The sequence below is a fragment of the Zophobas morio genome, unplaced genomic scaffold (genome assembly GCF_036711695.1).
Source record: "Zophobas morio isolate AGI-343-1 ecotype UQ-CSIRO unplaced genomic scaffold, CSIRO_AGI_Zmor_V1 ptg000002l, whole genome shotgun sequence".
Classification (NCBI taxonomy): Eukaryota; Metazoa; Arthropoda; class Insecta; order Coleoptera; family Tenebrionidae; genus Zophobas; species Zophobas morio.
In genome coordinates, this window is record NW_026972107.1 from 19,247,229 (window position 1) to 19,254,752 (window position 7,524).

Sequence of the window (7,524 nt, forward strand, 5' to 3'; positions counted from 1 at the left end):
TAAACATATGGTGGCGATATAAATACAGATATACGTTTTAGTGACAAAAGACTATCAACAAGTAACTAGAGGATTTTTCATTCAGTGAGCAACATAAGTCGTGATCATAGAAGGTCCTGGAAAAATGTAAATAGTCATTGAGTTGTCAAAGTCTTGACGTTCAAATTCCAATTTTTGGCAACCAGAGAGAAGTAGGTTAAGGCTGGCGTCTGGTTCGGTTTAGCCCTATACTAAATACATTGAAAACATCGTCGCGGTTTCCGGAGTTGCATTTGAAAAATATGAGATATATCGCTTTAAAAAAATTATATTTCGAATTAACAAACTTCAGTCCAGGGGACCTCCATATTTATATTCATATCTAAACTCAAATCCATAAGGTTGTAACCACTCCCTAGTGTAAATTTTTAAAAATTATTCAGTGTAAATCTGTCTTTTAATAACCTGGTGACATATTTGGTGACCTGTCAATATAATGTCAGTTCATTCATGTATTCGCGACACATGATTACGTTCGACTTCACTGCAATTCTTGCACTCCTGCACAGGTTATTTCATAATTATCATTGTAACTTGTCGCAATATTGTAAAAACTGATAAACAATTTTCAATAAAAACAGGATAACCTGAATCTTCATGGTAATTATAATACAAGAGCAACGATAAATAGAAACGTGTTTTATCTTTCATCTGTAGAAAGAATGCCACCTGCTGTAATTTAGACTTGCAGTCGATACGTTTACGAATTACGATAAAATGAACCCAAAAATATTGTGGTCACGAATGAAATCAAATATTGGGCTGGTAAAAAAACAAGGTGAATTGATTTATTTATTGTTGCTGCTTCATAAAAATTACTTTACAGATGGGGAATAACTGAGATATTCAGAATTTGTTTAAATTATTGTACATGAGTATACGTGATAATTATATGTGTGGCTAACTATGACTCGAAGGATCAGCTCTCTCGACTGAAATGATCAATCTCGCGAGCAACACCAAAATTGTCTATAATGGGTAGATCACCTTAATTAGTTGCAATGGATGACCAATTTTTCATCAAAAAAATGGGACACCAACAAGTCTTTAATGTTATGTTTAATAACTCTAATATTTGGTACTACTTATTATTTACAAAATGTACAAGGGATTTGGTTGAAGGCGATAGGTCTGGCTATGCTCCTCCGTCCTGACGATTTTAGTGGTAATAATGAACAAAATGTAACTTCACAAAATTCAGAGGCTAAAATAATAGGTATGTTGAAAATAATTTGACGGCTTATTTAAACTTACTGTTACAGGAGTGGTTAGAAACATTGGGAACACATAGACCAAATAACCAAAAAGCAATTATTTTTCTGTTGTTAACTTTCTTAAATCTGAATCCCATGGATTTTAATACTCAACGTAAAGTATTTAAACTTGCTGTATATTCTGGATGTTCTTTCGCAAAAATAAACAAATCCTGAAGAGTAAAAAACTCATTTTTTTTGTTTTTGTCAAATATACGGTAGGTTAGATCTTCTTTAAATTCCAAATTTGAATACCACTGCGATTTTTGTTTTGGTTTCCACTTTGCTTCTTGTAACGGTTCTCCAGATTGGTGTTGGGTTATAATTTTGTGGGCTTGACATCGAGAACACTATGGAAAGGATAGGAATTAATGATAAGTTTACAGGGAAAGTATGCAGTGCTTGAATTTAATGAGGGACATTTAGTTGTATTGTGTAGGATATAAAGAGTGGGTATAAAACTTGAAAAGACAATGTTGTACTAAAAAGCGAGATATACACTTTCAACTTGAGATAGTTAAAACTAAAAGTCCTTCGACATACCACCATGTTGTAATAACATGAAAAAAGTTCCGAATGTCGATACGTTACTCTCATAGTATAGTACTCTCTTTCCATGGTATAAGAATAACTACATACTGAAAAGATTTTTACAAGCTTGAATTCAAGTTCTCGGGAGGATGCTTGGGGATAAGCAAGTTTCAATTCATTGTGGCAGTTGGCAAGTGCCATTTTCATCTGCTTATTTACCACAATATGCCGTGTCGGTACCATTTTTCAATGGTATGGTTTAATAACAAACTGTGAGATATTTAAATAAAACTCTCTCGTGCGTAATTGTCAAATTTTGACATATGCGCCGCTACCAATCTGTTCATGTGAAAAACACCATTGGCTGTAATGCCAACCTTACAATTTAACGAGTGGTTACAACCTTATGGATTTAACTGTAGTATGCAATTTTTACAAAAAAAAATTATAAAATTGAACAGCTTTTACATCACATTTTAACCGGCACATTGATGCATTTCTTGACGAAGTGCTGAAGTTTTTTGCATTCTGAGATAGGAGGTCCCCTGGGGAAAAGTGTCAGCTTTCTTTTGATACCATTTATAATAATAAAAAATCCACGACTGAGGTAAATAACTCGCGAAAAGTCAAAATCTATTGAAACGAGAAATCAGCATTAAACGAGCTGTGATGCGGTAGCAGAATGCAGGTTTACTTAGATTCTGACTTGGTTGGAGATTTCAGTATTTTAAAAATGCTATTCCAGAAACTACGACGATGTTTTCAATGTATTTAGTATTGGGCGAAACCGAACCAGACGCCACCCTTAAGCGTTTAAAAGGTAAAGTCGTGGAATTACCCCAAGTAAAACTCTTTCTCTTTCTATCTTATGTACTTTGTGTGAGACAAATATCACCAAATTTGGAGTAGGTCGTAGAGTCTTATGTCAAATTTTTAAATTTGTCATTTGTTCCAGTCAAAAATGAAGCGATTTAAGGACCAAGCAGAACAAATAATTTTTTTCACTAGCAGCCATCAAGTATGCAAATGTCGACTCATTTAGAGGGAGCAAATTCAACTTTTGCGACCACCGGTTCAAAAAGAAAAATTGAGGTTATGTACGCAATGTTTGATGTGATTATTTCTTAAAAAATGAACAAATGTGTGCTACAAACATTACTTGAGTATACGCATGGTAGTTGGTAGACGGTAGAAGATAAAATGATTAACTCAGCGACAAGTATAAACGGTTTTCTTTGTGTTGAAGATTTAGATCAAGTTTGATTAGAAATCAAAACAAAATCATGTTGCGTCAAAAAATTGAACGTTTATTTTTCAGTTTATTGTCTTATGGTTTCTGCTAGTGAAAAAAATAGTATATTAACCACGGTTGCAAAGCCTCTTCTAGACCTCGCGCTTCAGAGCCCTCGACGCTGCGCGTCTCGGGTTCTAATTTGCGCTCGGTCTAGAATGCTTGGCTCTGCAACCTTGGCTAATAATATATTATTAAATGTGTTGGAGTATCTTGATAGACACCAAGATGTTTTGGAATTTAAGAAAATTGGTCTAAAGAGTTTAGACAGTACTTCCCTCGCTGTCGGAAACATGACGACTGCATGCCTATTATTTTTTTTTCTCATTACATTTTTGTACCTGGGCAATTTAAAAAAAAATTGCGATGACGTCATCAACATTTTTGCAAGGACACGTATATCAATGTCAAATTTGGATAGATGTAGTGTAACACTAAAATAAAAAGCATTATTAGTATTCCCACATTTTAGGGAAAATGAATCGGGTCGTCTTGAATATTGATTTATAATGAATAAAATAACGAAACAGTTTACTCACGTATTCCGCGTGTATTAGCAGAGGCGACTCAAAATCATTTATGTATAAGCATTCTTAATTTAAGACAACTAGCGGTAACACTTGTTGAGATTGTACACGTGAGACTCAAACAGAGAAACTGCAAACAATACCGATGGTCACCCAGACGTTTTTATTGCTTCGACTTCCGGTTATTATATCGAACATTGGATTTTATTTTAGTTTTTGATGCTGTAATTCACAATTGGTTGATTATAACTTGTCTACACCACATTCACGGAACCTAATAAAACTTCACTTTATTTGTAGGAAGAAATTCCTCGAAAATGTTGGACAAAGAGAAAAATGACAACATATTTAAATAAAAATGAGATTGATTATCCACCCAAGGCCATGAAAAACCAAATCTAGGGAATATTGGCTAACAAACAACCTCAAAAACGTTATCATTTAGATTTATACGCCCAACATCATGGGCATTGAGCATTGAGGCTGCCACCTTACCACTGTCACTTCAACACTATTGAAATGGCATGGTCGGAACTTAAATGAAATTATGATAAGATGATTTCAAAAACCAGCTGTTCCCCTAATGATGTTTGTGCAACTTGGCAAAATGTGATTGATCAAGTTCCGGCTGTGTATTGGAACAATTACGTTAAACATACTGACAAAATAATAAATTGTGCTTGGGAAAATGAAAAAATTTTAGATATTTCAGAACAAAATGAAATTATTATTAATGTTAATAATAATTCGGATGATAGTGAGAGGGGAAGTGAGGATGATAACAGTAGCCTTGAAGATTTAGACGTCGATATTAGCTTGAAACTTTTTCTTATTAAAGCTTCCGTTTTTTTTTTTTTTTTTTTTTAATGAAGTTCAATTAATTAAGTAATAAAGTGGTCCAGTTTAAGTGAACAGTAAAAAGCGGTTTTTAGGCTAAAAAAGAAGCCAAAATATGCCCTAAAATAGGAGATAAAAGCGGGGGATTTAGATCTGAAAAATGGCAAAATAGGCAATTTATTATTTTACATAAACAGAAATCCTAATCTTCGTTAAAATTTGCATAACAAATTAGATATTTTTCTAAATTTTCAGCAAAAACATTTTTCCTTTTATCTGTTACGACATTTTTATACCTAGAGAAGGATTTCTCAGAATTAAAATGTCCTAGAATCCGTTCTTCAGTGATCACGAATTAAAATATAATTTTAAAGTAGGTAAATGATTTAGAACAAATTGTACAATATTATGATGTACATACATGTAAGTGTGAGTGCTAGAGGATTTATGTTTCTTTAAATACGTGAACACCATAACTTATTAAAATCGCTAGTATTCGAAGAATGCGTATAATATTCTTCGAGCCGTCTAACTTTTTATGAACAATGGCCATCCATGTGTGTCAGTTGTCTCGGTGACAGCCGCCTACATACATTCTCTGTCTTCTGTTACACAAATAAACCGAATGCACTCGGTTCTTCCTTGAGAGATTTACCGCGTGTAGTTTCCACAATTCACCCGTTGATATAATCATTATGGCCCCTTAATGATATAAATCCACGTGTGTATGTGTTTCGGGGGGAGCGATGACGCGTCCGAAAGCTCCTTAAATATTCTCATGGCCTTCGTCGATGACAATGAGATATTTTGTGGGATTGCGGCCTGAACGGCGATTACCTATAATTAATGACACGTCAGATCGTGAGCATTAAAGTGCATCCATCTGCTTTTGTTGTTGGCGATTCTTTTGAGCGAGAGGAACAGCTACCGTGGCCGGTTATAATGTCGGACTAATGCTTTTGTCTGCAGCATCCCTTTATATAAAACAACTCTCTTCTATTTCGTTTCTTTCGCAACATAAAGCGCGTATCAAAGGATGAATAGTGGCGTAATCTTTCATTGTCTTTACGCCGAAATACCTCCATTGTCAACGGCCGCGTAAACATTTTGGAACCGCTGATGCGGCTGAAATACCGCCATCGTGAAATATTTACACGGGTTCCTGTTAATTGTACTTTTGGTGAGCCGTGGAGTGATGGAGGGACTCGAGAACAATGATCGCCGCTGATGGGGACTCGTTGTTGGTATTTTTAGAGAACATGTTTGTTTAGTATCTCGTAAAACGTTCCTTTTGTCTTGGCTTAACTTTTATTGTCCGTTTATTTGTAGGAAAGTCACGGTGATATGTGTTATTAAGCACACAAATAAACCACTGCGATACTCGTAAATTACGAGAGCTTTTCAACCACTCGCTCATTTCGTCGGACGGATTGTTTTCCTAGTTTACAGCTATTCTAAATATTTAGTGTTTCAGATAATTACTTCTTGCATTTGACGGGTGCAGCCTTCCTACAAATTGCAACGACAGTGATTATACACCAAATTCTTCACTTGGAAGGTTCATCAATATGCAGCACAAGTTGAAAACTATTCGAAAAAAAAGTGAAACTGGTATTGCTACAGGTAAACTGTGAAATTATACAACTCCAGATTAATCGACTACTACTGTTCTATTTTTGTCTGCAAAACTTGATAAGAAATCTCTAACTACTCTATACATTTTTCCTGACAAGAGTTTAAAGGCTATTAAGAAAACAAGGCGTTGCCAATCAGGGTTAAAACTGTTATTAATCTACTCCATACCTTATAGATTTGCTACTAGTTATTCTTCAGACACCAGTGTGGCTTACTGCTAGAACACTAACAAAGAGCTTCATAAAAAAACAATTTTTCAAAATTTTGAAAATCTCAGGTTATGCTATTTTCACGGGACTGTCAATTTCAATTTTTCCTGAGTGCATTTTCAGTGCGATGGAAAAAAGGAATTAGAGTGGATCATACTTCATTTGGTATTTCTAGTTTGCGAATAGTATGAATTCCATCAATATATTTTGAGACCAAAGAAAGTTGACAGTTTTGAGGTAAATCATTTACATCAATTTTTATTTTAGATCTTAGAATAAAAACAAAAGTAGGTACAGCATTCAATAATTCTAATTCCATGCCGTTCCAGAAGCACCACTGCAGGTTTCTATTATTTTAACGACAATAAAATTAGTTGCAGAGTTTATAATATTTTTTTTTATTTTCGGCTATTTTTGAATATTTTTAGTAAAATCAAGCTAGAGTATCTATGTATATAAAATAAATGAAAGAATCTTTTTTCATCAATTAAACTGTTAAATACTTTTTTGTGGTCGTGGTACGAAGAAAAAGTCATATAATATTTTTACTTTCCAAACGTAAGCTAAGGAAGTATAGTAACCGAATCCATCGGCCGAATTGCCACTTTTATATTTTCTCGACGTATTTATCATGACCTCTAGAGTACGAAAAAAGTGGTCTCTTTTTTTCGTTTGTCTGTCTGTCTGTCTGGTGTCTGTATCCATTTTTATTACACAATTAATCTCCGAAACTACTGGACCGATTGTTATTACATTTTGTATGTATATTAGGAATATCATGTTAGTAGATGGTTAAACGCTAACTAAAATTTGGCTAATAATCCCCACCACGTCATCTCCAACATTTATAACAAACAGTATAAAATAAGATATACCCCTTCGCTTGTGGTGTGTGTATCCGTGTCGAATTTTCAGCATAGACATTCAGAATTTTTGGGAAAATTTCAAAACTGAATAACAATATTTTGCAATATAACTTTGAAACTGCAAAACCGATTGCTCTGAAATCTTGTAAATATTTCAAGATTATTATAGTCATGGTAAATCGTTAAGAAAAATTTATTTGTTTAGCCCCTCCTAAAAAATTCAACGCCATCTCAAAATTTTGCCGAATAAGTCCTATCCAAATTCCCAGGGGGTTAATAAAAATTGAAATAGAGTTATGTTTAAAATCTGTGTTACGATATTTTGTGGAAAAGTAA

General features: G+C 34.1%; 2 long non-coding RNA genes across 3 annotated transcripts; one reads left to right on the plus strand and one right to left on the minus strand.

Annotated features, from left to right (window-relative positions):
• Positions 1-372: 372 nt before the first annotated feature.
• On the plus strand, positions 373-1,484 carry LOC135129891 (uncharacterized). Of its 2 annotated transcripts, XR_010280654.1 has the most exons (3): positions 391-817; positions 866-1,255; positions 1,302-1,484. It is a non-coding gene; the product is annotated as an uncharacterized LOC135129891 (long non-coding RNA). The 2 variants fall into 2 exon arrangements; XR_010280653.1 differs by having other exon boundaries at positions 373-817; positions 866-1,484.
• LOC135129899 (uncharacterized) lies at positions 1,081-2,241 on the minus strand. The gene is made up of 2 exons (XR_010280655.1): positions 1,836-2,241; positions 1,081-1,773 (listed from the first exon to the last, which is right to left on the minus strand). It is a non-coding gene; the product is annotated as an uncharacterized LOC135129899 (long non-coding RNA).
• Between the last annotated feature and the right edge of the window lie 5,283 nt (positions 2,242-7,524).